This window comes from Pseudophryne corroboree, chromosome 11, assembly GCF_028390025.1.
Source record: "Pseudophryne corroboree isolate aPseCor3 chromosome 11, aPseCor3.hap2, whole genome shotgun sequence".
Taxonomy (NCBI): Eukaryota; Metazoa; Chordata; class Amphibia; order Anura; family Myobatrachidae; genus Pseudophryne; species Pseudophryne corroboree.
The window spans coordinates 166,748,809-166,775,425 of NC_086454.1; the positions used below are offsets into that span (position 1 = coordinate 166,748,809).

Consider the following 26,617-nt stretch of genomic DNA (forward strand, 5'->3'; position numbering starts at 1 on the left):
GTAATCATACTATAGCTTAATATACAAATTGTGATGTCATTATCAGACTTAACTCACAAGAGACTTTCATCCTTGGTCTATAAAAAAGGCAGTCCTCTGTTATAAAGCTTGAAACAATTGTAAGTGGCTGATATGCAAATATGGAAATACAGAAAAACTGTCAATTCAATGCTAGGATAACATAAGGGGTGATGCTCCAACTGAAATTGGTCCTAGGCATTTAGGTTTCTAGTATCTATCTTCTCCTTTAAAAAATAGGTTACTTTTTATATATTATCATTGGGTTTGGACAAATATACTACATAATACCTATTGCATCCCTGAGCTTATTAGAAACTTGAAATAATATATATAAAGTATTGAATTTCTTTTCTTTGCATTTAAAAGATGAGCGCACTTCAGTAGATGCCATTGCTCAGGTGAGGGTTCCATGGTGTAATTGTTAGCACCCTGGACTTTGAATCTAGTAATCTGAGTTCATATCTCGTGGGAGCTAACATTGTTTATTTTCCTTTTGTTCAAAGCTCCATTTTCATTCAATGTATGAGTATTGCAAATCTTCATTTAAAATTCATTTAAATTCCATCATCTTCAGTGGTGTCCTTTGTTTAAACTCATTTTTAAACTTATCAAATCAGAAGTATGTCAAATATTTGGAAATAAGAAAAGATGCAATAAGAATGCAGAGATCCATTACTTGTGCTCTGGTCTTTAGAAATTCTCCATTTTTTTTTACTTCAGTGTGCACTAATGAGAGGGGAGCACATATCTTCTTCTTCTTCTAGTAACACCTAGTGCCCTCTATGTTTGAGCAGCAATATAATAACTGATTAATTTGCCCTTGCATATCTTAGTTATGCCATATTGCTTGATTTGAGACAAAAGTCACTGAGCCATGTAGAGAAAAATCTTCATCAGCCAAAGGATGACACTCCCACTGGCTTCTGATATGTATTTGAAGAGATTTTGTGATATATGTGTCTATGATGTTTTCAAGTATTCATGCACTCCACCGATGAGCTTATTCCATTCTTGTCCATCAAGAAAAGCAAATGGCCCATACGGGGATCAAACCCATGACCTTGGCGTTATTAGTACCACGCTCTAACCAACTGAGCTAACCGGCCACAGATATTACTGCAAGCAAACACAAAACTGGCAAATGTACCTCAAAGCACAGATCATATTTTGTTTTTATAGCATTTCATTTTTCAAAAAAAAGCTTAAGCCATAGAGTCACTTGAAGCATGGGTATCATAAAAATGCTCCAGTTTCTTTCCACATTACAAAATAAAAATAAATATTAGATAGGATAATAACAAAGATTAAGGCATCTACTAATAGTATAAAAATAGACAATTTAGACAAGGAGTATATGCAAATCTAAGCAAAATCAATCTAAAAAATCTAATACACAATTTTTAATTGTAAATTTACAGATTGTTGAAAAAGATAATCCCAGGATGTAATCCATTATATATTAAATTTAGTATGTTTTACCAAGTTGTGTATGAATAACTTTTAACACAAAAAAATATATATTGGGGAAGTAGCTTAATGTGCCCATTGGAAATAAAGAATGCTAGCCCATTTTGGAATGCAAAGCTTAAGAAAATACAAACTTCAATCCATAGGAAAGCACTTTTTATTCAGTCTACACTCTGTAATCATACTGTAGCTTAATTTACAAATTGTGATGTCATTATCAGACTTAACTCACAAGAGACTTTCATCCTTGGTCTATAAAAAAGGCAGTCCTCTGTTATAAAGCTTGAAACAATTGTAAGTGGCTGATATGCAAATATGGAAATACAGAAAAACTGTCAATTCAATGCTAGGATAACATAAGGGGAGATGCTCCAACTGAAATTGGTCCTAGGCATTTAGGTTTCTAGTATCTATCTTCTCCGTTAAAAAATAGGTTACTTTTTATATATTATCATTGGGTTTGGACAAATATTCTACATAATACCTATTGCATCCCTGAGCTTATTAGAAACTTGAAATAATATATATAAAGTATTGAATTTCTTTTCTTTGCATTTAAAAGATGAGCGCACTTCAGTGGATGCCATTGCTCAGGTGAGGGTTCCATGGTGTAATTGTTAGCACCCTGGACTTTGAATCTAGTAATCTGAGTTCATATCTCGTGAGAGCTAACATTGTTTATTTTCCTTTTGTTCAAAGCTCCATTTTCATTCAATGTATGAGTATTGCAAATCTTCATTTAAAATTCATATAAATTCCATCATCTTCAGTGGTGTCCTTTGTTTAAACTCATTTTTAAACTTATCAAATCTGAAGTATGTCAAATATTTGGAAATAAGAAAAGATGCAATAAGAATGCAGAGATCCATTACTTGTGCTCTGGTCTTTAGAAATTCTCCATTTTTTTTATTTCAGTGTGCACTAATGAGAGGGGAGCACATATCTTCTTCTTCTTCTAGTAACACCTAGTGCCCTCTATGTTTGAGCAGCAATATAATAACTGATTAATTTGCCCTTGCATATCTTAGTTATGCCATATTGCTTGATTTGAGACAAAAGTCACTGAGCCATGTAGAGAAAAATCTTCATCAGCCAAAGGATGACACTCCCACTGGCTTCTGATATGTATTTGAAGAGATTTTGTGATATATGTGTCTATGATGTTTTCAAGTATTCATGCACTCCACCTATGAGCTTATTCCATTCTTGTCCATCAAGAAAAGCAAAAGGCCCATACGGGGATCGAACCCGTGACCTTGGCGTTATTAGCACCACGCTCTAACCAACTGAGCTAACAGGCCACAGATATTACGGCCAGCAGACACAAAACTGGCAAATGTACCTCAAAGCACAGATCATATTTTGTTTTTATAGCATTTCATTTTAAAAAAAAAAGCTTAAGCCATAGAGTCACTTGAAGCATGGGTATCATAAAAATGCTCCAGTTTCTTTCCACATTACAAAATAAAAATAAATATTAGATAGGATAATAACAAAGATTAAGGCATCTACTAATAGTATAAAAATAGACAATTTAGACAAGGAGTATATGCAAATCTAAGCAAAATCAATCTAAAAAATCTAATACACAATTTTTAATTGTAAATTTACAGATTGTTGAAAAAGATAATCCCAGGATGTAATCCATTATGTATTAAATTTAGTATGTTTTACCAAGTTGTGTATGAATAACTTTTAACACAAAAAAATATATATTGGGGAAGTAGCTTAATGTGCCCATTGGAAATAAAGAATGCTAGCCCATTTTGGAATGCAAAGCTTAAGAAAATACAAACTTCAATCCATAGGAAAGCACTTTTTGTTCAGTCTACACTCTGTAATCATACTATAGCTTAATTTACAAATTGTGATGTCATTATCAGACTTAACTCACAAGAGACTTTCATCCTTGGTCTATAAAAAAGGCAGTCCTCTGTTATAAAGCTTGAAACAATTGTAAGTGGCTGATATGCAAATATGGAAATACAGAAAAACTGTCAATTCAATGCTAGGATAACATAAGGGGTGATGCTCCAACTGAAATTGGTCCTAGGCATTTAGGTTTCTAGTATCTATCTTCTCCTTTAAAAAATAGGTTACTTTTTATATATTATCATTGGGTTTGGACAAATATACTACATAATACCTATTGCATCCCTGAGCTTATTAGAAACTTGAAATAATATATATAAAGTATTGAATTTCTTTTCTTTGCATTTAAAAGATGAGCGCACTTCAGTAGATGCCATTGCTCAGGTGAGGGTTCCATGGTGTAATTGTTAGCACCCTGGACTTTGAATCTAGTAATCTGAGTTCATATCTCGTGGGAGCTAACATTGTTTATTTTCCTTTTGTTCAAAGCTCCATTTTCATTCAATGTATGAGTATTGCAAATCTTCATTTAAAATTCTTATAAATTCCATCATCTTCAGTGGTGTCCTTTGTTTAAACTCATTTTTAAACTTATCAAATCAGAAGTATGTCAAATATTTGGAAATAAGAAAATATGCAATAAGAATGCAGAGATCCATTACTTGTGCTCTGGTCTTTAGAAATTCTCCATTTTTTTTTTACTTCAGTGTGCACTAATGAGAGGGGAGCACATATCTTCTTCTTCTTCTAGTAACACCTAGTGCCCTCTATGTTTGAGCAGCAATATAATAACTGATTAATTTGCCCTTGCATATCTTAGTTATGCCATATTGCTTGATTTGAGACAAAAGTCACTGAGCCATGTAGAGAAAAATCTTCATCAGCCAAAGGATGACACTCCCACTGGCTTCTGATATGTATTTGAAGAGATTTTGTGATATATGTGTCTATGATGTTTTCAAGTGTTCATGCACTCCACCGATGAGCTTATTCCATTCTTGTCCATCAAGAAAAGCAAATGGCCCATACGGGGATCGAACCTGTGACCTTGGCGTTATTAGCACCACGCTCTAACCAACTGAGCTAACCGGCCACAGAAATTACTGCAAGCAAACACAAAACTGGCAAATGTACCTCAAAGCACAGATCATATTTTGTTTTTATAGCATTTCATTTTTCAAAAAAAAAGCTTAAGCCATAGAGTCACTTGAAGCATGGGTATCATAAAAATGCTCCAGTTTCTTTCCACATTACAAAATAAAAATAAATATTAGATAGGATAATAACAAAGATTAAGGCATCTAGTAATAGTATAAAAATAGACAATTTCGACAAGGAGTATATGCAAATCTAAGCAAAATCAATCTAAAAAATCTAATACACAATTTTTAATTGTAAATTTACAGATTGTTGAAAAAGATAATCCCAGGATGTAATCCATTATGTATTAAATTTAGTATGTTTTACCAAGTTGTGTATGAATAACTTTTAACACAAAAAAATATATATTGGGGAAGTAGCTTAATGTGCCCATTGGAAATAAAGAATGCTAGCCCATTTTGGAATGCAAAGCTTAAGAAAATACAAACTTCAATCCATAGGAAAGCACTTTTTATTCAGTCTACACTCTGTAATCATACTATAGCTTAATTTACAAATTGTGATGTCATTATCAGACTTAACTCACAAGAGACTTTCATCCTTGGTCTATAAAAAAGGCAGTCCTCTGTTATAAAGCTTGAAACAATTTTAAGTGGCTGATATGCAAATATGGAAATACAGAAAAACTGTCAATTCAATGCTAGGATAACATAAGGGGTGATGCTCCAACTGAAATTGGTCCTAGGCATTTAGGTTTCTAGTATCTATCTTCTCCTTTAAAAAATAGGTTACTTTTTATATATTATCATTGGGTTTGGACAAATATTCTACATAATACCTATTGCATCCCTGAGCTTATTAGAAACTTGAAATAATATATATAAAGTATTGAATTTCTTTTCTTTGCATTTAAAAGATGAGCGCACTTCAGTAGATGCCATTGCTCAGGTGAGGGTTCCATGGTGTAATTGTTAGCACCCTGGACTTTGAATCTAGTCATCTGAGTTCATATCTCGTGGGAGCTAACATTGTTTATTTTCCTTTTGTTCAAAGCTCCATTTTCATTCAATGAATGAGTATTGCAAATCTTCATTTAAAATTCATATAAATTCCATCATCTTCAGTGGTGTCCTTTGTTTAAACTCATTTTTAAACTTATCAAATCAGAAGTATGTCAAATATTTGGAAATAAGAAAATATGCAATAAGAATGCAGAGATTCATTACTTGTGCTCTGGTCTTTAGAAATTCTCCATTTTTTTTATTTCAGTGTGCACTAATGAGAGGGGAGCACATATCTTCTTCTTCTTCTATTAACACCTAGTGCCCTCTATGTTTGAACAGCAATATAATAACTGATTAATTTGCCCTTGCATATCTTAGTTATGCCATATTGCTTGATTTGAGACAAAAGTCACTGAGCCATGTAGAGAAAAATCTTCATCAGCCAAAGGATGACACTCCCACTGGCTTCTGATATGTATTTGAAGAGATTTTGTGATATATGTGTCTATGATGTTTTCAAGTGTTCATGCACTCCACCGATGAGCTTATTCCATTCTTGTCCATCAAGAAAAGCAAATAGCCCATACGGGGATCGAACCCGTGACCTTGGCGTTATTAGCACCACGCTCTAACCAACTGAGCTAACTGGCCACAGATACTATTGCAAGCAAACACAAAACTGGCAAATGTACCTCAAAGCACAGATCATATTTTGTTTTTATAGCATTTCATTTTTCAAAAAAAAGCTTAAGCCATAGAGTCACTCGAAGCATGGGTATCATAAAAATGCTCCAGTTTCTTTCCACATTACAAAATAAAAATAAATATTAGATAGGATAATAACAAAGATTAAGGCATCTACTAATAGTATAAAAATAGACAATTTAGACAAGGAGTATATGCAAATCTAAGCAAAATCAATCTAAAAAATCTAATACACAATTTTTAATTGTAAATTTACAGATTGTTGAAAAAGATAATCCCAGGATGTAATCCATTATGTATTAAATTTAGTATGTTTTACAAAGTTGTGTATGGATAACTTTTAACACAAAAAAATATATATTGGGGAAGTAGCTTAATGTGCCCATTGGAAATAAAGAATGCTAGCCCATTTTGGAATGCAAAGCTTAAGAAAATACAAACTTCAATCCATAGGAAAGCACTTTTTATTCAGTCTACACTCTGTAATCATACTATAGCTTAATTTACAAATTGTGATGTCATTATCAGACTTAACTCACAAGAGACTTTCATCCTTGGTCTATAAAAAAGGCAGTCCTCTGTTATAAAGCTTGAAACAATTGTAAGTGGCTGATATGCAAATATGGAAATACAGAAAAACTGTCAATTCAATGCTAGGATAACATAAGGGGAGATGCTCCAACTGAAATTGGTCCTAGGCATTTAGGTTTCTAGTATCTATCTTCTCCTTTAAAAAATAGGTTACTTTTTATATATTATCATTGGGTTTGGACAAATATTCTACATAATACCTATTGCATCCCTGAGCTTATTAGAAACTTGAAATAATATATATAAAGTATTGAATTTCTTTTCTTTGCATTTAAAAGATGAGCGCACTTCAGTGGATGCCATTGCTCAGTTGAGGGTTCCATGGTGTAATTGTTAGCACCCTGGACTTTGAATCTAGTAATCTGAGTTCATATCTCGTGAGAGCTAACATTGTTTATTTTCCTTTTGTTCAAAGCTCCATTTTCATTCAATGTATGAGTATTGCAAATCTTCATTTAAAATTCATATAAATTCCATCATCTTCAGTGGTGTCCTTTGTTTAAACTCATTTTTAAACTTATCAAATCAGAAGTATGTCAAATATTTGGAAATAAGAAAAGATGCAATAAGAATGCAGAGATCCATTACTTGTGCTCTGGTCTTTAGAAATTCTCCATTTTTTTTTTACTTCAGTGTGCACTAATGAGAGAGGAGCACATATCTTCTTCTTCTAGTAACACCTAGTGCCCTCTATGTTTGAGCAGCAATATAATAACTGATTAATTTGCCCTTGCATATCTTAGTTATGCCATATTGCTTGATTTGAGACAAAAGTCATTGAGCCATGTAGAGAAAAATCTTCATCAGCCAAAGGATGACACTCCCACTGGCTTCTGATATGTATTTGAAGAGATTTTGTGATATATGTGTCTATGATGTTTTCAAGTGTTCATGCACTCCACCGATGAGCTTATTCCATTCTTGTCCATCAAGAAAAGCAAATGGCCCATACGGGGATCGAACCCGTGACCTTGGCGTTATTAGCACCACGCTCTAACCAACTGAGCTAACCGGCCACAGAAATTACTGCAAGCAAACACAAAACTGGCAAATGTACCTCAAAGCACAGATCATATTTTGTTTTTATAGCATTTCATTTTTCAAAAAAAAAGCTTAAGCCATAGAGTCACTTGAAGCATGGGTATCATAAAAATGCTCCAGTTTCTTTCCACATTACAAAATAAAAATAAATATTAGATAGGATAATAACAAAGATTAAGGCATCTAGTAATAGTATAAAAATAGACAATTTCGACAAGGAGTATATGCAAATCTATGCAAAATCAATCTAAAAAATCTAATACACAATTTTTAATTGTAAATTTACAGATTGTTGAAAAAGATAATCCCAGGATGTAATCCATTATGTATTAAATTTAGTATGTTTTACCAAGTTGTGTATGAATAACTTTTAACACAAAAAAATATATATTGGGGAAGTAGCTTAATGTGCCCATTGGAAATAAAGAATGCTAGCCCATTTTGGAATGCAAAGCTTAAGAAAATACAAACTTCAATCCATAGGAAAGCACTTTTTATTCAGTCTACACTCTGTAATCATACTATAGCTTAATTTACAAATTGTGATGTCATTATCAGACTTAACTCACAAGAGACTTTCATCCTTGGTCTATAAAAAAGGCAGTCCTCTGTTATAAAGCTTGAAACAATTTTAAGTGGCTGATATGCAAATATGGAAATACAGAAAAACTGTCAATTCAATGCTAGGATAACATAAGGGGTGATGCTCCAACTGAAATTGGTCCTAGGCATTTAGGTTTCTAGTATCTATCTTCTCCTTTAAAAAATAGGTTACTTTTTATATATTATCATTGGGTTTGGACAAATATTCTACATAATACCTATTGCATCCCTGAGCTTATTAGAAACTTGAAATAATATATATAAAGTATTGAATTTCTTTTCTTTGCATTTAAAAGATGAGCGCACTTCAGTAGATGCCATTGCTCAGGTGAGGGTTCCATGGTGTAATTGTTAGCACCCTGGACTTTGAATCTAGTCATCTGAGTTCATATCTCGTGGGAGCTAACATTGTTTATTTTCCTTTTGTTCAAAGCTCCATTTTCATTCAATGAATGAGTATTGCAAATCTTCATTTAAAATTCATATAAATTCCATCATCTTCAGTGGTGTCCTTTGTTTAAACTCATTTTTAAACTTATCAAATCAGAAGTATGTCAAATATTTGGAAATAAGAAAATATGCAATAAGAATGCAGAGATTCATTACTTGTGCTCTGGTCTTTAGAAATTCTCCATTTTTTTTACTTCAGTGTGCACTAATGAGAGGGGAGCACATATCTTCTTCTTCTTCTATTAACACCTAGTGCCCTCTATGTTTGAACAGCAATATAATAACTGATTAATTTGCCCTTGCATATCTTAGTTATGCCATATTGCTTGATTTGAGACAAAAGTCACTGAGCCATGTAGAGAAAAATCTTCATCAGCCAAAGGATGACACTCCCACTGGCTTCTGATATGTATTTGAAGAGATTTTGTGATATATGTGTCTATGATGTTTTCAAGTATTCATGCACTCCACCGATGAGCTTATTCCATTCTTGTCCATCAAGAAAAGCAAATGGCCCATACGGGGATCGAACCCGTGACCTTGGCGTTATTAGCACCACGCTCTAACCAACTGAGCTAACTGGCCACAGATACTATAGCAAGCAAACACAAAACTGGCAAATGTACCTCAAAGCACAGATCATATTTTGTTTTTATAGCATTTCATTTTTCAAAAAAAAGCTTAAGCCATAGAGTCACTCGAAGCATGGGTATCATAAAAATGCTCCAGTTTCTTTCCACATTACAAAATAAAAATAAATATTAGATAGGATAATAACAAAGATTAAGGCATCTACTAATAGTATAAAAATAGACAATTTAGACAAGGAGTATATGCAAATCTAAGCAAAATCAATCTAAAAAATCTAATACACAATTTTTAATTGTAAATTTACAGATTGTTGAAAAAGATAATCCCAGGATGTAATCCATTATGTATTAAATTTAGTATGTTTTACCAAGTTGTGTATGAATAACTTTTAACACAAAAAAATATATATTGGGGAAGTAGCTTAATGTGCCCATTGGAAATAAAGAATGCTAGCCCATTTTGGAATGCAAAGCTTAAGAAAATACAAACTTCAATCCATAGGAAAGCACTTTTTGTTCAGTCTACACTCTGTAATCATACTATAGCTTAATTTACAAATTGTGATGTCATTATCAGACTTAACTCACAAGAGACTTTCATCCTTGGTCTATAAAAAAGGCAGTCCTCTGTTATAAAGCTTGAAACAATTGTAAGTGGCTGATATGCAAATATGGAAATACAGAAAAACTGTCAATTCAATGCTAGGATAACATAAGGGGTGATGCTCCAACTGAAATTGGTCCTAGGCATTTAGGTTTCTAGTATCTATCTTCTCCTTTAAAAAATAGGTTACTTTTTATATATTATCATTGGGTTTGGACAAATATACTACATAATACCTATTGCATCCCTGAGCTTATTAGAAACTTGAAATAATATATATAAAGTATTGAATTTCTTTTCTTTGCATTTAAAAGATGAGCGCACTTCAGTAGATGCCATTGCTCAGGTGAGGGTTCCATGGTGTAATTGTTAGCACCCTGGACTTTGAATCTAGTAATCTGAGTTCATATCTCGTGGGAGCTAACATTGTTTATTTTCCTTTTGTTCAAAGCTCCATTTTCATTCAATGTATGAGTATTGCAAATCTTCATTTAAAATTCATTTAAATTCCATCATCTTCAGTGGTGTCCTTTGTTTAAACTCATTTTTAAACTTATCAAATCAGAAGTATGTCAAATATTTGGAAATAAGAAAAGATGCAATAAGAATGCAGAGATCCATTACTTGTGCTCTGGTCTTTAGAAATTCTCCATTTTTTTTTACTTCAGTGTGCACTAATGAGAGGGGAGCACATATCTTCTTCTTCTTCTAGTAACACCTAGTGCCCTCTATGTTTGAGCAGCAATATAATAACTGATTAATTTGCCCTTGCATATCTTAGTTATGCCATATTGCTTGATTTGAGACAAAAGTCACTGAGCCATGTAGAGAAAAATCTTCATCAGCCAAAGGATGACACTCCCACTGGCTTCTGATATGTATTTGAAGAGATTTTGTGATATATGTGTCTATGATGTTTTCAAGTATTCATGCACTCCACCGATGAGCTTATTCCATTCTTGTCCATCAAGAAAAGCAAAAGGCCCATACGGGGATCGAACCCGTGACCTTAGCGTTATTAGCACCACGCTCTAACCAACTGAGCTAACAGGCCACAGATATTACGGCCAGCAGACACAAAACTGGCAAATGTACCTCAAAGCACAGATCATATTTTGTTTTTATAGCATTTCATTTTTAAAAAAAAAGCTTAAGCCATAGAGTCACTTGAAGCATGGGTATCATAAAAATGCTCCAGTTTCTTTCCACATTACAAAATAAAAATAAATATTAGATAGGATAATAACAAAGATTAAGGCATCTACTAATAGTATAAAAATAGACAATTTAGACAAGGAGTATATGCAAATCTAAGCAAAATCAATCTAAAAAATCTAATACACAATTTTTAATTGTAAATTTACAGATTGTTGAAAAAGATAATCCCAGGATGTAATCCATTATGTATTAAATTTAGTATGTTTTACAAAGTTGTGTATGGATAACTTTTAACACAAAAAAATATATATTGGGGAAGTAGCTTAATGTGCCCATTGGAAATAAAGAATGCTAGCCCATTTTGGAATGCAAAGCTTAAGAAAATACAAACTTCAATCCATAGGAAAGCACTTTTTATTCAGTCTACACTCTGTAATCATACTATAGCTTAATTTACAAATTGTGATGTCATTATCAGACTTAACTCACAAGAGACTTTCATCCTTGGTCTATAAAAAAGGCAGTCCTCTGTTATAAAGCTTGAAACAATTGTAAGTGGCTGATATGCAAATATGGAAATACAGAAAAACTGTCAATTCAATGCTAGGATAACATAAGGGGAGATGCTCCAACTGAAATTGGTCCTAGGCATTTAGGTTTCTAGTATCTATCTTCTCCTTTAAAAAATAGGTTACTTTTTATATATTATCATTGGGTTTGGACAAATATTCTACATAATACCTATTGCATCCCTGAGCTTATTAGAAACTTGAAATAATATATATAAAGTATTGAATTTCTTTTCTTTGCATTTAAAAGATGAGCGCACTTCAGTGGATGCCATTGCTCAGTTGAGGGTTCCATGGTGTAATTGTTAGCACCCTGGACTTTGAATCTAGTAATCTGAGTTCATATCTCGTGAGAGCTAACATTGTTTATTTTCCTTTTGTTCAAAGCTCCATTTTCATTCAATGTATGAGTATTGCAAATCTTCATTTAAAATTCATATAAATTCTATCATCTTCAGTGGTGTCCTTTGTTTAAACTCATTTTTAAACTTATCAAATCAGAAGTATGTCAAATATTTGGAAATAAGAAAAGATGCAATAAGAATGCAGAGATCCATTACTTGTGCTCTGGTCTTTAGAAATTCTCCATTTTTTTTTTTACTTCAGTGTGCACTAATGAGAGAGGAGCACATATCTTCTTCTTCTAGTAACACCTAGTGCCCTCTATGTTTGAGCAGCAATATAATAACTGATTAATTTGCCCTTGCATATCTTAGTTATGCCATATTGCTTGATTTGAGACAAAAGTCATTGAGCCATGTAGAGAAAAATCTTCATCAGCCAAAGGATGACACTCCCACTGGCTTCTGATATGTATTTGAAGAGATTTTGTGATATATGTGTCTATGATGTTTTCAAGTGTTCATGCACTCCACCGATGAGCTTATTCCATTCTTGTCCATCAAGAAAAGCAAATGGCCCATACGGGGATCGAACCCGTGACCTTGGCGTTATTAGCACCACGCTCTAACCAACTGAGCTAACCGGCCACAGAAATTACTGCAAGCAAACACAAAACTGGCAAATGTACCTCAAAGCACAGATCATATTTTGTTTTTATAGCATTTCATTTTTCAAAAAAAAAGCTTAAGCCATAGAGTCACTTGAAGCATGGGTATCATAAAAATGCTCCAGTTTCTTTCCACATTACAAAATAAAAATAAATATTAGATAGGATAATAACAAAGATTAAGGCATCTAGTAATAGTATAAAAATAGACAATTTCGACAAGGAGTATATGCAAATCTAAGCAAAATCAATCTAAAAAATCTAATACACAATTTTTAATTGTAAATTTACAGATTGTTGAAAAAGATAATCCCAGGATGTAATCCATTATGTATTAAATTTAGTATGTTTTACCAAGTTGTGTATGAATAACTTTTAACACAAAAAAATATATATTGGGGAAGTAGCTTAATGTGCCCATTGGAAATAAAGAATGCTAGCCCATTTTGGAATGCAAAGCTTAAGAAAATACAAACTTCAATCCATAGGAAAGCACTTTTTATTCAGTCTACACTCTGTAATCATACTATAGCTTAATTTACAAATTGTGATGTCATTATCAGACTTAACTCACAAGAGACTTTCATCCTTGGTCTATAAAAAAGGCAGTCCTCTGTTATAAAGCTTGAAACAATTTTAAGTGGCTGATATGCAAATATGGAAATACAGAAAAACTGTCAATTCAATGCTTGGATAACATAAGGGGTGATGCTCCAACTGAAATTGGTCCTAGGCATTTAGGTTTCTAGTATCTATCTTCTCCTTTAAAAAATAGGTTACTTTTTATATATTATCATTGGGTTTGGACAAATATTCTACATAATACCTATTGCATCCCTGAGCTTATTAGAAACTTGAAATAATATATATAAAGTATTGAATTTCTTTTCTTTGCATTTAAAAGATGAGCGCACTTCAGTAGATGCCATTGCTCAGGTGAGGGTTCCATGGTGTAATTGTTAGCACCCTGGACTTTGAATCTAGTCATCTGAGTTCATATCTCGTGGGAGCTAACATTGTTTATTTTCCTTTTGTTCAAAGCTCCATTTTCATTCAATGAATGAGTATTGCAAATCTTCATTTAAAATTCATATAAATTCCATCATCTTCAGTGGTGTCCTTTGTTTAAACTCATTTTTAAACTTATCAAATCAGAAGTATGTCAAATATTTGGAAATAAGAAAATATGCAATAAGAATGCAGAGATTCATTACTTGTGCTCTGGTCTTTAGAAATTCTCCATTTTTTTTACTTCAGTGTGCACTAATGAGAGGGGAGCACATATCTTCTTCTTCTTCTATTAACACCTAGTGCCCTCTATGTTTGAACAGCAATATAATAACTGATTAATTTGCCCTTGCATATCTTAGTTATGCCATATTGCTTGATTTGAGACAAAAGTCACTGAGCCATGTAGAGAAAAATCTTCATCAGCCAAAGGATGACACTCCCACTGGCTTCTGATATGTATTTGAAGAGATTTTGTGATATATGTGTCTATGATGTTTTCAAGTATTCATGCACTCCACCGATGAGCTTATTCCATTCTTGTCCATCAAGAAAAGCAAATGGCCCATACGGGGATCGAACCCGTGACCTTGGCGTTATTAGCACCACGCTCTAACCAACTGAGCTAACTGGCCACAGATACTATTGCAAGCAAACACAAAACTGGCAAATGTACCTCAAAGCACAGATCATATTTTGTTTTTATAGCATTTCATTTTTCAAAAAAAAGCTTAAGCCATAGAGTCACTCGAAGCATGGGTATCATAAAAATGCTCCAGTTTCTTTCCACATTACAAAATAAAAATAAATATTAGATAGGATAATAACAAAGATTAAGGCATCTACTAATAGTATAAAAATAGACAATTTAGACAAGGAGTATATGCAAATCTAAGCAAAATCAATCTAAAAAATCTAATACACAATTTTTAATTGTAAATTTACAGATTGTTGAAAAAGATAATCCCAGGATGTAATCCATTATGTATTAAATTTAGTATGTTTTACCAAGTTGTGTATGAATAACTTTTAACACAAAAAAATATATATTGGGGAAGTAGCTTAATGTGCCCATTGGAAATAAAGAATGCTAGCCCATTTTGGAATGCAAAGCTTAAGAAAATACAAACTTCAATCCATAGGAAAGCACTTTTTGTTCAGTCTACACTCTGTAATCATACTATAGCTTAATTTACAAATTGTGATGTCATTATCAGACTTAACTCACAAGAGACTTTCATCCTTGGTCTATAAAAAAGGCAGTCCTCTGTTATAAAGCTTGAAACAATTGTAAGTGGCTGATATGCAAATATGGAAATACAGAAAAACTGTCAATTCAATGCTAGGATAACATAAGGGGTGATGCTCCAACTGAAATTGGTCCTAGGCATTTAGGTTTCTAGTATCTATCTTCTCCTTTAAAAAATAGGTTACTTTTTATATATTATCATTGGGTTTGGACAAATATACTACATAATACCTATTGCATCCCTGAGCTTATTAGAAACTTGAAATAATATATATAAAGTATTGAATTTCTTTTCTTTGCATTTAAAAGATGAGCGCACTTCAGTAGATGCCATTGCTCAGGTGAGGGTTCCATGGTGTAATTGTTAGCACCCTGGACTTTGAATCTAGTAATCTGAGTTCATATCTCGTGGGAGCTAACATTGTTTATTTTCCTTTTGTTCAAAGCTCCATTTTCATTCAATGTATGAGTATTGCAAATCTTCATTTAAAATTCATTTAAATTCCATCATCTTCAGTGGTGTCCTTTGTTTAAACTCATTTTTAAACTTATCAAATCAGAAGTATGTCAAATATTTGGAAATAAGAAAAGATGCAATAAGAATGCAGAGATCCATTACTTGTGCTCTGGTCTTTAGAAATTCTCCATTTTTTTTTACTTCAGTGTGCACTAATGAGAGGGGAGCACATATCTTCTTCTTCTTCTAGTAACACCTAGTGCCCTCTATGTTTGAGCAGCAATATAATAACTGATTAATTTGCCCTTGCATATCTTAGTTATGCCATATTGCTTGATTTGAGACAAAAGTCACTGAGCCATGTAGAGAAAAATCTTCATCAGCCAAAGGATGACACTCCCACTGGCTTCTGATATGTATTTGAAGAGATTTTGTGATATATGTGTCTATGATGTTTTCAAGTATTCATGCACTCCACCGATGAGCTTATTCCATTCTTGTCCATCAAGAAAAGCAAAAGGCCCATACGGGGATCGAACCCGTGACCTTAGCGTTATTAGCACCACGCTCTAACCAACTGAGCTAACAGGCCACAGATATTACGGCCAGCAGACACAAAACTGGCAAATGTACCTCAAAGCACAGATCATATTTTGTTTTTATAGCATTTCATTTTTAAAAAAAAAGCTTAAGCCATAGAGTCACTTGAAGCATGGGTATCATAAAAATGCTCCAGTTTCTTTCCACATTACAAAATAAAAATAAATATTAGATAGGATAATAACAAAGATTAAGGCATCTACTAATAGTATAAAAATAGACAATTTAGACAAGGAGTATATGCAAATCTAAGCAAAATCAATCTAAAAAATCTAATACACAATTTTTAATTGTAAATTTACAGATTGTTGAAAAAGATAATCCCAGGATGTAATCCATTATGTATTAAATTTAGTATGTTTTACAAAGTTGTGTATGGATAACTTTTAACACAAAAAAATATATATTGGGGAAGTAGCTTAATGTGCCCATTGGAAATAAAGAATGCTAGCCCATTTTGGAATGCAAAGCTTAAGAAAATACAAACTTCAATCCATAGGAAAGCACTTTTTATTCAGTCTACACTCTGTAATCATACTATAGCTTAATTTACAAATTGTGATGTCATTATCAGACTTAACTCACAAGAGACTTTCATCCTTGGTCTATAAAAAAGGCAGTCCTCTGTTATAAAGCTTGAAACAATTGTAAGTGGCTGATATGCAAATATGGAAATACAGAAAAACTGTCAATTCAATGCTAGGATAACATAAGGGGAGATGCTCCAACTGAAATTGGTCCTAGGCATTTAGGTTTCTAGTATCTATCTTCTCCTTTAAAAAATAGGTTACTTTTTATATATTATCATTGGGTTTGGACAAATATTCTACATAATACCTATTGCATCCCTGAGCTTATTAGAAACTTGAAATAATATATATAAAGTATTGAATTTCTTTTCTTTGCATTTAAAAGATGAGCGCACTTCAGTGGATGCCATTGCTCAGTTGAGGGTTCCATGGTGTAATTGTTAGCACCCTGGACTTTGAATCTAGTAATCTGAGTTCATATCTCGTGAGAGCTAACATTGTTTATTTTCCTTTTGTTCAAAGCTCCATTTTCATTCAATGTATGAGTATTGCAAATCTTCATTTAAAATTCATATAAATTCTATCATCTTCAGTGGTGTCCTTTGTTTAAACTCATTTTTAAACTTATCAAATCAGAAGTATGTCAAATATTTGGAAATAAGAAAAGATGCAATAAGAATGCAGAGATCCATTACTTGTGCTCTGGTCTTTAGAAATTCTCCATTTTTTTTTTACTTCAGTGTGCACTAATGAGAGAGGAGCACATATCTTCTTCTTCTAGTAACACCTAGTGCCCTCTATGTTTGAGCAGCAATATAATAACTGATTAATTTGCCCTTGCATATCTTAGTTATGCCATATTGCTTGATTTGAGACAAAAGTCATTGAGCCATGTAGAGAAAAATCTTCATCAGCCAAAGGATGACACTCCCACTGGCTTCTGATATGTATTTGAAGAGATTTTGTGATATATGTGTCTATGATGTTTTCAAGTGTTCATGCACTCCACCGATGAGCTTATTCCATTCTTGTCCATCAAGAAAAGCAAATGGCCCATACGGGGATCGAACCCGTGACCTTGGCGTTATTAGCACCACGCTCTAACCAACTGAGCTAACCGGCCACAGAAATTACTGCAAGCAAACACAAAACTGGCAAATGTACCTCAAAGCACAGATCATATTTTGTTTTTATAGCATTTCATTTTTCAAAAAAAAAGCTTAAGCCATAGAGTCACTTGAAGCATGGGTATCATAAAAATGCTCCAGTTTCTTTCCACATTACAAAATAAAAATAAATATTAGATAGGATAATAACAAAGATTAAGGCATCTAGTAATAGTATAAAAATAGACAATTTCGACAAGGAGTATATGCAAATCTAAGCAAAATCAATCTAAAAAATCTAATACACAATTTTTAATTGTAAATTTACAGATTGTTGAAAAAGATAATCCCAGGATGTAATCCATTATGTATTAAATTTAGTATGTTTTACCAAGTTGTGTATGAATAACTTTTAACACAAAAAAATATATATTGGGGAAGTAGCTTAATGTGCCCATTGGAAATAAAGAATGCTAGCCCATTTTGGAATGCAAAGCTTAAGAAAATACAAACTTCAATCCATAGGAAAGCACTTTTTATTCAGTCTACACTCTGTAATCATACTATAGCTTAATTTACAAATTGTGATGTCATTATCAGACTTAACTCACAAGAGACTTTCATCCTTGGTCTATAAAAAAGGCAGTCCTCTGTTATAAAGCTTGAAACAATTTTAAGTGGCTGATATGCAAATATGGAAATACAGAAAAACTGTCAATTCAATGCTAGGATAACATAAGGGGTGATGCTCCAACTGAAATTGGTCCTAGGCATTTAGGTTTCTAGTATCTATCTTCTCCTTTAAAAAATAGGTTACTTTTTATATATTATCATTGGGTTTGGACAAATATTCTACATAATACCTATTGCATCCCTGAGCTTATTAGAAACTTGAAATAATATATATAAAGTATTGAATTTCTTTTCTTTGCATTTAAAAGATGAGCGCACTTCAGTAGATGCCATTGCTCAGGTGAGGGTTCCATGGTGTAATTGTTAGCACCCTGGACTTTGAATCTAGTCATCTGAGTTCATATCTCGTGGGAGCTAACATTGTTTATTTTCCTTTTGTTCAAAGCTCCATTTTCATTCAATGAATGAGTATTGCAAATCTTCATTTAAAATTCATATAAATTCCATCATCTTCAGTGGTGTCCTTTGTTTAAACTCATTTTTAAACTTATCAAATCAGAAGTATGTCAAATATTTGGAAATAAGAAAATATGCAATAAGAATGCAGAGATTCATTACTTGTGCTCTGGTCTTTAGAAATTCTCCATTTTTTTTACTTCAGTGTGCACTAATGAGAGGGGAGCACATATCTTCTTCTTCTTCTATTAACACCTAGTGCCCTCTATGTTTGAACAGCAATATAATAACTGATTAATTTGCCCTTGCATATCTTAGTTATGCCATATTGCTTGATTTGAGACAAAAGTCACTGAGCCATGTAGAGAAAAATCTTCATCAGCCAAAGGATGACACTCCCACTGGCTTCTGATATGTATTTGAAGAGATTTTGTGATATATGTGTCTATGATGTTTTCAAGTATTCATGCACTCCACCGATGAGCTTATTCCATTCTTGTCCATCAAGAAAAGCAAATGGCCCATACGGGGATCGAACCCGTGACCTTGGCGTTATTAGCACCACGCTCTAACCAACTGAGCTAACTGGCCACAGATACTATTGCAAGCAAACACAAAACTGGCAAATGTACCTCAAAGCACAGATCATATTTTGTTTTTATAGCATTTCATTTTTCAAAAAAAAGCTTAAGCCATAGAGTCACTCGAAGCATGGGTATCATAAAAATGCTCCAGTTTCTTTCCACATTACAAAATAAAAATAAATATTAGATAGGATAATAACAAAGATTAAGGCATCTACTAATAGTATAAAAATAGACAATTTAGACAAGGAGTATATGCAAATCTAAGCAAAATCAATCTAAAAAATCTAATACACAATTTTTAATTGTAAATTTACAGATTGTTGAAAAAGATAATCCCAGGATGTAATCCATTATGTATTAAATTTAGTATGTTTTACCAAGTTGTGTATGAATAACTTTTAACACAAAAAAATATATATTGGGGAAGTAGCTTAATGTGCCCATTGGAAATAAAGAATGCTAGCCCATTTTGGAATGCAAAGCTTAAGAAAATACAAACTTCAATCCATAGGAAAGCACTTTTTGTTCAGTCTACACTCTGTAATCATACTATAGCTTAATTTACAAATTGTGATGTCATTATCAGACTTAACTCACAAGAGACTTTCATCCTTGGTCTATAAAAAAGGCAGTCCTCTGTTATAAAGCTTGAAACAATTGTAAGTGGCTGATATGCAAATATGGAAATACAGAAAAACTGTCAATTCAATGCTAGGATAACATAAGGGGTGATGCTCCAACTGAAATTGGTCCTAGGCATTTAGGTTTCTAGTATCTATCTTCTCCTTTAAAAAATAGGTTACTTTTTATATATTATCATTGGGTTTGGACAAATATACTACATAATACCTATTGCATCCCTGAGCTTATTAGAAACTTGAAATAATATATATAAAGTATTGAATTTCTTTTCTTTGCATTTAAAAGATGAGCGCACTTCAGTAGATGCCATTGCTCAGGTGAGGGTTCCATGGTGTAATTGTTAGCACCCTGGACTTTGAATCTAGTAATCTGAGTTCATATCTCGTGGGAGCTAACATTGTTTATTTTCCTTTTGTTCAAAGCTCCATTTTCATTCAATGTATGAGTATTGCAAATCTTCATTTAAAATTCATTTAAATTCCATCATCTTCAGTGGTGTCCTTTGTTTAAACTCATTTTTAAACTTATCAAATCAGAAGTATGTCAAATATTTGGAAATAAGAAAAGATGCAATAAGAATGCAGAGATCCATTACTTGTGCTCTGGTCTTTAGAAATTCTCCATTTTTTTTTACTTCAGTGTGCACTAATGAGAGGGGAGCACATATCTTCTTCTTCTTCTAGTAACACCTAGTGCCCTCTATGTTTGAGCAGCAATATAATAACTGATTAATTTGCCCTTGCATATCTTAGTTATGCCATATTGCTTGATTTGAGACAAAAGTCACTGAGCCATGTAGAGAAAAATCTTCATCAGCCAAAGGATGACACTCCCACTGGCTTCTGATATGTATTTGAAGAGATTTTGTGATATATGTGTCTATGATGTTTTCAAGTATTCATGCACTCCACCGATGAGCTTATTCCATTCTTGTCCATCAAGAAAAGCAAAAGGCCCATACGGGGATCGAACCCGTGACCTTAGCGTTATTAGCACCACGCTCTAACCAACTGAGCTAACCGGCCACAGAAATTACTGCAAGCAAACACAAAACTGGCAAATGTACCTCAAAGCACAGATCATATTTTGTTTTTATAGCATTTCATTTTCAAAAAAAAAAGCTTAAGCCATAGAGTCACTTGAAGCATGGGTATCATAAAAATGCTCCAGTTTCTTTCCACATTACAAAATAAAAATAAATATTAGATAGGATAATAACAAAGATTAAGGCATCTAGTAATAGTATAAAAATAGACAATTTAGACAAGGAGTATATGCAAATCTAAGCAAAATCAATCTAAAAAATCTAATACACAATTTTTAATTGTAAATTTACAGATTGTTGAAAAAGATAATCCCAGGATGTAATCCATTATGTATTAAATTTAGTATGTTTTACCAAGTTGTGTATGAATAACTTTTAACACAAAAAAATATATATTGGGGAAGTAGCTTAATGTGCCCATTGGAAATAAAGAATGCTAGCCCATTTTGGAATGCAAAGCTTAAGAAAATACAAACTTCAATCCATAGGAAAGCACTTTTTGTTCAGTCTACACTCTGTAATCATACTATAGCTTAATTTACAAATTGTGATGTCATTATCAGACTTAACTCACAAGAGACTTTCATCCTTGGTCTATAAAAAAGGCAGTCCTCTGTTATAAAGCTTGAAACAATTGTAAGTGGCTGATATGCAAATATGGAAATACAGAAAAACTGTCAATTCAATGCTAGGATAACATAAGGGGTGATGCTCCAACTGAAATTGGTCCTAGGCATTTAGGTTTCTAGTATCTATCTTCTCCTTTAAAAAATAGGTTACTTTTTATATATTATCATTGGGTTTGGACAAATATACTACATAATACCTATTGCATCCCTGAGCTTATTAGAAACTTGAAATAATATATATAAAGTATTGAATTTCTTTTCTTTGCATTTAAAAGATGAGCGCACTTCAGTAGATGCCATTGCTCAGGTGAGGGTTCCATGGTGTAATTGTTAGCACCCTGGACTTTGAATCTAGTAATCTGAGTTCATATCTCGTGGGAGCTAACATTGTTTATTTTCCTTTTGTTCAAAGCTCCATTTTCATTCAATGTATGAGTATTGCAAATCTTCATTTAAAATTCATTTAAATTCCATCATCTTCAGTGGTGTCCTTTGTTTAAACTCATTTTTAAACTTATCAAATCAGAAGTATGTCAAATATTTGGAAATAAGAAAAGATGCAATAAGAATGCAGAGATCCATTACTTGTGCTCTGGTCTTTAGAAATTCTCCATTTTTTTTTACTTCAGTGTGCACTAATGAGAGGGGAGCACATATCTTCTTCTTCTTCTAGTAACACCTAGTGCCCTCTATGTTTGAGCAGCAATATAATAACTGATTAATTTGCCCTTGCATATCTTAGTTATGCCATATTGCTTGATTTGAGACAAAAGTCACTGAGCCATGTAGAGAAAAATCTTCATCAGCCAAAGGATGACACTCCCACTGGCTTCTGATATGTATTTGAAGAGATTTTGTGATATATGTGTCTATGATGTTTTCAAGTATTCATGCACTCCACCGATGAGCTTATTCCATTCTTGTCCATCAAGAAAAGCAAAAGGCCCATACGGGGATCGAACCCGTGACCTTGGCGTTATTAGCACCACGCTCTAACCAACTGAGCTAACAGGCCACAGATATTACGGCCAGCAGACACAAAACTGGCAAATGTACCTCAAAGCACAGATCATATTTTGTTTTTATAGCATTTCATTTTTAAAAAAAAAGCTTAAGCCATAGAGTCACTTGAAGCATGGGTATCATAAAAATGCTCCAGTTTCTTTCCACATTACAAAATAAAAATAAATATTAGATAGGATAATAACAAAGATTAAGGCATCTACTAATAGTATAAAAATAGACAATTTAGACAAGGAGTATATGCAAATCTAAGCAAAATCAATCTAAAAAATCTAATACACAATTTTTAATTGTAAATTTACAGATTGTTGAAAAAGATAATCCCAGGATGTAATCCATTATGTATTAAATTTAGTATGTTTTACAAAGTTGTGTATGAATAACTTTTAACACAAAAAAATATATATTGGGGAAGTAGCTTAATGTGCCCATTGGAAATAAAGAATGCTAGCCCATTTTGGAATGCAAAGCTTAAGAAAATACAAACTTCAATCCATAGGAAAGCACTTTTTATTCAGTCTACACTCTGTAATCATACTATAGCTTAATTTACAAATTGTGATGTCATTATCAGACTTAACTCACAAGAGACTTTCATCCTTGGTCTATAAAAAAGGCAGTCCTCTGTTATAAAGCTTGAAACAATTGTAAGTGGCTGATATGCAAATATGGAAATACAGAAAAACTGTCAATTCAATGCTAGGATAACATAAGGGGAGATGCTCCAACTGAAATTGGTCCTAGGCATTTAGGTTTCTAGTATCTATCTTCTCCTTTAAAAAATAGGTTACTTTTTATATATTATCATTGGGTTTGGACAAATATTCTACATAATACCTATTGCATCCCTGAGCTTATTAGAAACTTGAAATAATATATATAAAGTATTGAATTTCTTTTCTTTGCATTTAAAAGATGAGCGCACTTCAGTGGATGCCATTGCTCAGTTGAGGGTTCCATGGTGTAATTGTTAGCACCCTGGACTTTGAATCTAGTAATCTGAGTTCATATCTCGTGAGAGCTAACATTGTTTATTTTCCTTTTGTTCAAAGCTCCATTTTCATTCAATGTATGAGTATTGCAAATCTTCATTTAAAATTCATATAAATTCCATCATCTTCAGTGGTGTCCTTTGTTTAAACTCATTTTTAAACTTATCAAATCAGAAGTATGTCAAATATTTGGAAATAAGAAAAGATGCAATAAGAATGCAGAGATCCATTACTTGTGCTCTGGTCTTTAGAAATTCTCCATTTTTTTTTTACTTCAGTGTGCACTAATGAGAGAGGAGCACATATCTTCTTCTTCTAGTAACACCTAGTGCCCTCTATGTTTGAGCAGCAATATAATAACTGATTAATTTGCCCTTGCATATCTTAGTTATGCCATATTGCTTGATTTGAGACAAAAGTCATTGAGCCATGTAGAGAAAAATCTTCATCAGCCAAAGGATGACACTCCCACTGGCTTCTGATATGTATTTGAAGAGATTTTGTGATATATGTGTCTATGATGTTTTCAAGTGTTCATGCACTCCACCGATGAGCTTATTCCATTCTTGTCCATCAAGAAAAGCAAATGGCCCATACGGGGATCGAACCCGTGACCTTGGCGTTATTAGCACCACGCTCTAACCAACTGAGCTAACCGGCCACAGAAATTACTGCAAGCAAACACAAAACTGGCAAATGTACCTCAAAGCACAGATCATATTTTGTTTTTATAGCATTTCATTTTCAAAAAAAAAAGCTTAAGCCATAGAGTCACTTGAAGCATGGGTATCATAAAAATGCTCCAGTTTCTTTCCACATTACAAAATAAAAATAAATATTAGATAGGATAATAACAAAGATTAAGGCATCTAGTAATAGTATAAAAATAGACAATTTCGACAAGGAGTATATGCAAATCTAAGCAAAATCAATCTAAAAAATCTAATACACAATTTTTAATTGTAAATTTACAGATTGTTGAAAAAGATAATCCCAGGATGTAATCCATTATGTATTAAATTTAGTATGTTTTACCAAGTTGTGTATGAATAACTTTTAACACAAAAAAATATATATTGGGGAAGTAGCTTAATGTGCCCATTGGAAATAAAGAATGCTAGCCCATTTTGGAATGCAAAGCTTAAGAAAATACAAACTTCAATCCATAGGAAAGCACTTTTTATTCAGTCTACACTCTGTAATCATACTATAGCTTAATTTACAAATTGTGATGTCATTATCAGACTTAACTCACAAGAGACTTTCATCCTTGGTCTATAAAAAAGGCAGTCCTCTGTTATAAAGCTTGAAACAATTTTAAGTGGCTGATATGCAAATATGGAAATACAGAAAAACTGTCAATTCAATGCTAGGATAACATAAGGGGTGATGCTCCAACTGAAATTGGTCCTAGGCATTTAGGTTTCTAGTATCTATCTTCTCCTTTAAAAAATAGGTTACTTTTTATATATTATCATTGGGTTTGGACAAATATTCTACATAATACCTATTGCATCCCTGAGCTTATTAGAAACTTGAAATAATATATATAAAGTATTGAATTTCTTTTCTTTGCATTTAAAAGATGAGCGCACTTCAGTAGATGCCATTGCTCAGGTGAGGGTTCCATGGTGTAATTGTTAGCACCCTGGACTTTGAATCTAGTCATCTGAGTTCATATCTCGTGGGAGCTAACATTGTTTATTTTCCTTTTGTTCAAAGCTCCATTTTCATTCAATGAATGAGTATTGCAAATCTTCATTTAAAATTCATATAAATTCCATCATCTTCAGTGGTGTCCTTTGTTTAAACTCATTTTTAAACTTATCAAATCAGAAGTATGTCAAATATTTGGAAATAAGAAAAGATGCAATAAGAATGCAGAGATCCATTACTTGTGCTCTGGTCTTTAGAAATTCTCCATTTTTTTTATTTCAGTGTGCACTAATGAGAGGGGAGCACATATCTTCTTCTTCTTCTAGTAACACCTAGTGCCCTCTATGTTTGAGCAGCAAATTAATAACTGATTAATTTGCCCTTGCAAATCTTAGTTATGCCATATTGCTTGATTTGAGACAAAAGTCACTGAGCCATGTAGAGAAAAATCTTCATCAGCCAAAGGATGACACTCCCACTGGCTTCTGATATGTATTTGAAGAGATTTTGTGATATATGTGTCTATGATGTTTTCAAGTATTCATGCACTCCACCGATGAGCTTATTCCATTCTTGTCCATCAAGAAAAGCAAAAGGCCCATACGGGGATCGAACCCGTGACCTTGGCGTTATTAGCACCATGCTCTAACCAACTGAGCTAACAGGCCACAGATATTACGGCCAGCAGACACAAAACTGGCAAATGTACCTCAAAGCACAGATCATATTTTGTTTTTATAGCATTTCATTTTTTTTAAAAAAGCTTAAGCCATAGAGTCACTTGAAGCATGGGTATCATAAAAATGCTCCAGTTTCTTTCCACATTACAAAATAAAAATAAATATTAGATAGGATAATAACAAAGATTAAGGCATCTACTAATAGTATAAAAATAGACAATTTAGACAAGGAGTATATGCAAATCTAAGCAAAATAAATCTAAAAAATCTAATACACAATTTTTAATTGTAAATTTACAGATTGTTGAAAAAGATAATCCCAGGATGTAATCCATTATGTATTAAATTTAGTATGTTTTACCAAGTTGTGTATGAATAACTTTTAACACAAAAAAATATATATTGGGGAAGTAGCTTAATGTGCACATTGGAAATAAAGAATGCTAGCCCATTTTGAAATGCAAAGCTTAAGAAAATACAAACTTCAATCCATAGGAAAGCACTTTTTATTCAGTCTACACTCTGTAATCATACTATAG

The 26,617-nt window shown here is 32.8% G+C and overlaps 16 non-coding genes across 16 annotated transcripts; all 16 read right to left on the reverse strand.

Annotated features, from left to right (window-relative positions):
* Window positions 1-1,053: 1,053 nt before the first annotated feature.
* Window positions 1,054-1,127, reverse strand: TRNAI-AAU (transfer RNA isoleucine (anticodon AAU)). Its single transcript has one exon. It is a non-coding gene; the product is annotated as a tRNA-Ile (tRNA).
* Window positions 1,128-2,715: 1,588 nt separating this feature from the next.
* TRNAI-AAU (transfer RNA isoleucine (anticodon AAU)) lies at window positions 2,716-2,789 on the reverse strand. Its single transcript has one exon. It is a non-coding gene; the product is annotated as a tRNA-Ile (tRNA).
* A 1,590-nt stretch (window positions 2,790-4,379) lies between these two features.
* TRNAI-AAU (transfer RNA isoleucine (anticodon AAU)) lies at window positions 4,380-4,453 on the reverse strand. The gene has a single exon. It is a non-coding gene; the product is annotated as a tRNA-Ile (tRNA).
* Window positions 4,454-6,042: 1,589 nt separating this feature from the next.
* Window positions 6,043-6,116, reverse strand: TRNAI-AAU (transfer RNA isoleucine (anticodon AAU)). Its single transcript has one exon. It is a non-coding gene; the product is annotated as a tRNA-Ile (tRNA).
* A 1,587-nt stretch (window positions 6,117-7,703) lies between these two features.
* Window positions 7,704-7,777, reverse strand: TRNAI-AAU (transfer RNA isoleucine (anticodon AAU)). Its single transcript has one exon. It is a non-coding gene; the product is annotated as a tRNA-Ile (tRNA).
* Window positions 7,778-9,366: 1,589 nt separating this feature from the next.
* TRNAI-AAU (transfer RNA isoleucine (anticodon AAU)) lies at window positions 9,367-9,440 on the reverse strand. Its single transcript has one exon. It is a non-coding gene; the product is annotated as a tRNA-Ile (tRNA).
* A 1,589-nt stretch (window positions 9,441-11,029) lies between these two features.
* TRNAI-AAU (transfer RNA isoleucine (anticodon AAU)) lies at window positions 11,030-11,103 on the reverse strand. The gene has a single exon. It is a non-coding gene; the product is annotated as a tRNA-Ile (tRNA).
* Window positions 11,104-12,691: 1,588 nt separating this feature from the next.
* Window positions 12,692-12,765, reverse strand: TRNAI-AAU (transfer RNA isoleucine (anticodon AAU)). Its single transcript has one exon. It is a non-coding gene; the product is annotated as a tRNA-Ile (tRNA).
* A 1,589-nt stretch (window positions 12,766-14,354) lies between these two features.
* Window positions 14,355-14,428, reverse strand: TRNAI-AAU (transfer RNA isoleucine (anticodon AAU)). The gene has a single exon. It is a non-coding gene; the product is annotated as a tRNA-Ile (tRNA).
* Window positions 14,429-16,017: 1,589 nt separating this feature from the next.
* On the reverse strand, window positions 16,018-16,091 carry TRNAI-AAU (transfer RNA isoleucine (anticodon AAU)). Its single transcript has one exon. It is a non-coding gene; the product is annotated as a tRNA-Ile (tRNA).
* Window positions 16,092-17,678: 1,587 nt separating this feature from the next.
* On the reverse strand, window positions 17,679-17,752 carry TRNAI-AAU (transfer RNA isoleucine (anticodon AAU)). The gene has a single exon. It is a non-coding gene; the product is annotated as a tRNA-Ile (tRNA).
* A 1,589-nt stretch (window positions 17,753-19,341) lies between these two features.
* TRNAI-AAU (transfer RNA isoleucine (anticodon AAU)) lies at window positions 19,342-19,415 on the reverse strand. The gene has a single exon. It is a non-coding gene; the product is annotated as a tRNA-Ile (tRNA).
* A 1,589-nt stretch (window positions 19,416-21,004) lies between these two features.
* Window positions 21,005-21,078, reverse strand: TRNAI-AAU (transfer RNA isoleucine (anticodon AAU)). The gene has a single exon. It is a non-coding gene; the product is annotated as a tRNA-Ile (tRNA).
* A 1,590-nt stretch (window positions 21,079-22,668) lies between these two features.
* Window positions 22,669-22,742, reverse strand: TRNAI-AAU (transfer RNA isoleucine (anticodon AAU)). The gene has a single exon. It is a non-coding gene; the product is annotated as a tRNA-Ile (tRNA).
* Window positions 22,743-24,329: 1,587 nt separating this feature from the next.
* Window positions 24,330-24,403, reverse strand: TRNAI-AAU (transfer RNA isoleucine (anticodon AAU)). Its single transcript has one exon. It is a non-coding gene; the product is annotated as a tRNA-Ile (tRNA).
* A 1,589-nt stretch (window positions 24,404-25,992) lies between these two features.
* TRNAI-AAU (transfer RNA isoleucine (anticodon AAU)) lies at window positions 25,993-26,066 on the reverse strand. Its single transcript has one exon. It is a non-coding gene; the product is annotated as a tRNA-Ile (tRNA).
* Between the last annotated feature and the right edge of the window lie 551 nt (window positions 26,067-26,617).